We start from the raw sequence: 6,703 nt of genomic DNA on the forward strand, positions 1-6,703 counted from the left end.
GGCATTCTATACCCCATCAAACACTCCCCAAATATTTATCACATCCTCTCCCCCTCAACCTATCAAAAACTGAAAAAACCTTCCCCCACTCACCCTCGTATACACCTAATATACCCTCAATAACTACTTCACTGCACACCCAGCATATCTTTCACCACTCACACTACAGTACTCTTAGCACACCCTTCTGCGCCCTCCCTGTCATTCACCCAACACAACTGCTCATTCATACAGTCATAAGCACTCCGGTGCACTTTACAATCTATCCATCATACTTTTATCAAATATATGGCATTTGAGGTGTGCACATAAGCACTTTACTGATATGTTGCTCAGTGCATAGGAAAATAAATAGTTTGTGCGCAGGTTGTTCACATTTATAAAGAATATCTTTTTATCTAGTAATGTTTGTTATTTTAACAACTATTTACTAAAAAATAATAATTAAACATGTTTGTATAATTCAGTAGGTAAGGTAGATAGATAGATAGATAGATAGATAGATAGATAGATAGATAGATAGATAGATAGATGATAGATAGATAATAGATAGATAGATAGATAGATAGATAGATAGCACATATAGGTAGGTTTGTGAGCAGCAGTGCAGGGAGCCATCTGGTGCATACACTAATATGCCTTAATGACTCACCAGATGTGTTCAGCTAGCTCCCAGTAATGTATTGCTGCTCAGGAGCTGACTTCAACTAGGTGTTTAAACAATTTTGCAGGGGTTAAACACATAGTTATATGCACACAATAATGCAATAACAAAATGTTCTACCCATGTCCCATGCATTTTTATTTTACTGTTATATGTCCCTTTAATATTGAAAGTTTTTAATGACACATTTTTAACACATTACTATATATACATTTTAGTCAACATTTCTTGTATTTAATTATGACTATTTTATCTTAAAATGCTCATTGGTACGTCACAGTTATAGAAAAATTAAAGCAGGTGTCATCTGGAGTTAAAAAGAGTCAAGGTTTTCTGCTACTGATATCTAGTTAATTTTTAAACTACTAATTTATTTGGAACTAGTGTTTTGGATATTTACTATATGATTATTTGCATCTATATACAAGGCTATGGACTAGCCTATTAAAATTAGTTGTGAAACACTGAATTACATTGTAAGATGTCACAGTATTTTAGTACTTTACGCAGTTGCTGTCCTTGGTCCTGGAATATTACACAGTGTTTATATTCAGTGGAATAGTACTCCTTATTTTTTAAAATAAATTCCAGCTATCTTGCTGTTGCATTAGTTTTTTTTATGTATGTATTTTTTTTCTGTAAGCACTTAGTCATTTGGCTATCTTATTCTTCCGCACACAGTGTCTATGTGCAATTACATGTATCTGTTAAGTACTCACAAACAAGCACACTACCGCCCAGCTATGCTTCCTGCTGTAATGATATAATAGCCATTATTACCCCCAATGCCCTTATTATATGCTGACCTAGCAGCTGTAGAGAGCAGTGTGTTATAGCAATTTCAGGCTGCCCATTGTGTCCGTGGAAAGCAATTTGTATCGGCTTTACACACAGAATGCACAGCAGTTTGTATATGGTTTGCAAATGCAATGCAGAACTTTTTAGATTATGCATAGAATGCAGAGCAGTTTGCATCTGTATAATACACCTAATGTAAAGCAGTTTTTTTGATTATCCACATAATGCATGCAGAGCTGTTTGTATCTGGATTACCCACATAATGCAGAGGAATTTCTATCTGGATTACCCACATAATGCATGCAGAGCTGTTTGTATCTGGATTACCCACATAATGCAGAGGAATTTCTATCTGGATTACCCACATAATGCATGCAGAGCTGTTTGTATCTGGATTACCCACATAATGCATGCAGAGCTGTTTGTATCTGGATTACCCACATAATGCATGCAGAGCTGTTTGTATCTGGATTACCCACATAATGCATGCAGAGCTGTTTGTATCTGGATTACCCACATAATGCATGCAGAGCTGTTTGTATCTGGATTACCCACATAATGCAGAGGAGTTTCTATCTGGATTGCCCACATAATACATAGCAGTTTGTATCTGCATAATATACCTAATGCAGAGCATTTTGTATCTGGATTACACACATACTTCACAGCAGTTTGTATTTAGATTACTCACATAATACAGATCACTTATGTATATGGATTTAACACATAGGGCAAGATTACAAGTGGAGAACTAATTAACGCTCCCACTCGAGCGTTAAAGGGATAGTAAAGTCCAAATTAAACTCTCATGATTCAGATGTAATTTTAAACAAGTTTATAATTTACTTTTATCATCAAATTTGATTTGTTTTCTTGGTATTCTTAGTTGAAAGATTAACCTAGGTAGGCTCATATGCTAATTTCTAAGACCTTGAAGGACGCCTCTTATCTGAATGCATGTAACAGTTTTCAAAGCTAGAGGGTGTTAGTTCATGTGTTTCATATAAATAACATTGTGCTCACGCACGTGGAGTTATTTAAGAGTTAGCTCTGATTGCCTGAAATGCAAGTTTGTCAAAAGATCTGAGATGAGGAGGCAGTCAGCAGAAGCTTAGATACAAGGAAATCACAGAGGTAAAAATTATATTTCTATAACAGTGTTGGTTATGCAAAACTGGGGAATGGTAAATAAAGGGATTATCTATCTTTTTAAACAATAACATTTTTGGTGTTTACTATCCCTTTAACTGTGCTAGATGTTCGGCTTTTTGCGCTCGTCGGGTTGCACGCCTACTATGAGTTGAAATAGTTTTCGCTTGTGCGCTAACCCTGCGAGCACAAAAAGCCGAACTTAGAATATTGTGTTCACGTATTCCCCCATGGAAGTCAATGAAGAAAAAAACCACCCTACTCACACGCAAACCCAATTGCATATTCTCATGTGCGCTACCCCAAAATGAAAATATTTCACATTTCAATGTTCTATTTATTCATAAATACATGTTTCTACATATATCTGATGAGTTTTTGGTACAATATATGTATATATTTATATATATATATATATATATATATATATATATATATATATATATATATATATATACAGTGTGTATATATATATATATATATATATATATATATATTTATATACAGTATATATAGGCATACATATATATTCAGATATATATGAATATCTATTTATAAATACTTAGAACAGCTTGCTTTTTTCACAGGAGTCTGAAGACGGGGGTTGTACCCCGAAAACGTTAACTCAAATATATATATATATATATATATATATATATATATATATATATATACAGTATATCTATGTATAGGCATAGATATATTCATATATATATATATTTATAAATACTTAGAACATTTTCTGCTATTTGCAGAACATTGGAATGTGAAATATGTACAGTAAATAGACAGTATAACACTTTATTAAATAGGCCTTTACATGTTTTCATCTACTTAACGACAAAGGGCTCCAATGCACTTATATGTCTGTAAATTCATATATACACATATAAATACATAAATACATATATACACATATAAATACATAAATACATATGTACACATATATACATATACACATACATACATAAACATCATTAGACATGTATATACCATATACAGGGAGTGCAGAATTATTAGGCAAGTTGTATTTTTGAGGATTAATTTTATTATTGAACAACAACCATGTTCTCAATGAACCCAAAAAACTCATTAATATCAAAGCTGAATAGTTTTGGAAGTAGTTTTTAGTTTGATTTTAGTTATAGCTATTTTAGGGGGATATCTGTGTGTGCAGGTGACTATTACTGTGCATAATTATTAGGCAACTTAACAAAAAACAAATATATACCCATTTCAATGATTTATTTTTACCAGTGAAACCAATATAACATCTCAACATTCACAAATATACATTTCTGACATACAAAAACAAATCAGTGACCAATATAGCCACCTTTCTTTGCAAGGACACTCAAAAGCCTTCCATCCATGGATTCTGTCAGTGTTTTGATCTGTTCACCATCAACATTGCGTGCAGCAGCAACCACAGCCTCCCAGACACTGTTCAGAGAGGTGTACTGTTTTCCCTCCTTGTAAATCTCACATTTGATGATGGACCACAGGTTCTCAATGGGGTTCAGATCAGGTGAACAAGGAGGCCATGTCATTAGATTTTCTTCTTTTATACCCTTTCTTGCCAGCCACTCTGTGGAGTACTTGGACGCGTGTGATGGAGCATTGTCCTGCATGAAAATCATGTTTTTCTTGAAGGATGCAGACTTCTTCCTGTACCACTGCTTGAAGAAGGTGTCTTCCAGAAACTGGCAGTAGGACTGGGAGTTGAGCTTGACTCCATCCTCAACCCGAAAAGGCCCCACAAGCTCATCTTTGATGATACCAGCCCAAACCAGTACTCCACCTCCACCTTGCTGGCATCTGAGTCGGACTGGAGCTCTCTGCCCTTTACCAATCCAGCCACGGGCCCATCCATCTGGCCCATCAAGACTCACTCTCATTTCATCAGTCCATAAAACCTTAGAAAAATCAGTCTTGAGATATTTCTTGGCCCAGTCTTGACGTTTCAGCTTGTGTGTCTTGTTCAGTGGTGGTCGTCTTTCAGCCTTTCTTACCTTGGCCATGTCTCTGAGTATTGCACACCTTGTGCTTTTGGGCACTCCAGTGATGTTGCAGCTCTGAAATATGGCCAAACTGGTGGCAAGTGGCATCTTGGCAGCTGCACGCTTGACTTTTCTCAGTTCATGGGCAGTTATTTTGCGCCTTGGTTTTTCCACGCGCTTCTTGCGACCCTGTTGACTATTTTGAATGAAACGCTTGATTGTTCGATGATCACGCTTCAGAAGCTTTGCAATTTTAAGAGTGCTGCATCCCTCTGCAAGACATCTCACTATTTTTGACTTTTCTGAGCCTGTCAAGTCCTTCTTTTGACCCATTTTGCCAAAGGAAAGGAAGTTGCCTAATAATTATGCACACCTGATATAGGTTGTTGATGTCATTAGACCACACCCCTTCTCATTACAGAGATGCACATCACCTAATATGCTTAATTGGTAGTAGGCTTTCGAGCCTATACAGCTTGGAGTAAGACAACATGCATAAAGAGGATGATGTGGTCAAAATACTCATTTGCCTAATAATTCTGCACTCCCTGTATGTATCTCAATGTTAAAGCCCTTCAACTGCCTTTTTTTTCCTAACACCTGAGATCTCATATCTTTGAGCCCTTATAACTTTTTTGTGCAATATTTTTCTTCTTCAAACATTTATTGTAAATAGAATGCCAGTTTACAATGTCAAAATGAATCCAATAACAGTAATGGTATACAGAGGGTAATCAGTCGTAATTTACAGCAATCTGTGATCATATATCATCAAGTTGTTTTGTTGTATTTAAGTGTATAATAACACAATTCGCTTTCCTCATCCATGTCCATTTTTTTTGGTAGTCTCCATCTGCCGGGAAAGCGGAGTATCTGTGGTCCCAAAATGGAATAAAGTTGCTGTTCAAAACATTTTAACAGAAACATTAATAGAGGAATCTATATTTGGTATATATATATTTGTCAACGGCACTATCCTGTTTGAAAAGAAAAACTCTTCAATAAACATTCTAAACAAATTAACAGTATCCGAGTGTCTGGTGATTTCAATAGCAATAACAAGCTAAAAGTGTTAAAGGGTATTTGTGCAACTTTTTTTGTTTTGCGAAAGTTAACCAGACCTCTGAGGACGTGGTAATCATTGTAGCGTAAATCGCGACTGTGCTCAAGCAATCGCATTTACTTTCAACTTGTAATACCAGCAGTAAGCCTGACGAGCGCAAACACCCACGTTAAACCCCTTGTCACTTGCGCACAGACGTTAGCACTTGTAATCTGGCCCATAATCAGAGCACCTTGCATCTGGATTACTTACATAATGCAGTGTTTATCCATATCTATACTATAATCACGTTTGTAACGTGTCCGTTGCCATCGCCAGTTGCACACGCATCCTCAAAGGAATGTTGGCTGCGTGAGGCAGCCAAAAGAGTGTTGGCTGCGATCACAGCCAAAAGAATTTCACCACCCTGCCATTTTCGGAATCCACCTGGATGCAGCGTTGGCAAACCCGAAGGCTTAAAAAAACACACGCAACCGCCCGCACAAAATATTGAAAAAACACGTAACCCCCCGCAAGAAATGAATAAAAAACACGTAAACTTATGCACAAAGTATAACAAAAAAACTAACCTCCCTCACGAAGTATTAACAAACACCTAAACCGCAAACCCCCACATCACAAAATAAAAAAGTAATTAACCCCAATCCACAAATAGCATAATTAAAATATTAACCCCTTAACTGCCAACTCCTCACATCGCAATAAACCTAATTAACCTATTAACCCCTAAACCGACAAACCCCCACATCGCAATAAACATAATTAACCCATTAACCCCTAAACCGCCAACCCCCAACATCGCAATAAACCTAATTAACCTATCAACCCCTAAATGGCCAAACCCCCACACCGCAATAAGCCTAATTAACCTATTAACTCCTAACCACCAACCCCCCAATGCAAATACAGTAACTAATTAAATTACTAAGCCACCTAACCTAAAACTCCCTAAATTAACCCCAATACTAAGTTACACTTAAATAAAACCTAACATTAAATGACAAAAAATAATCTAAAATTACAGAAAAA

Source organism: Bombina bombina, chromosome 3, assembly GCF_027579735.1.
Source record: "Bombina bombina isolate aBomBom1 chromosome 3, aBomBom1.pri, whole genome shotgun sequence".
Classification (NCBI taxonomy): Eukaryota; Metazoa; Chordata; class Amphibia; order Anura; family Bombinatoridae; genus Bombina; species Bombina bombina.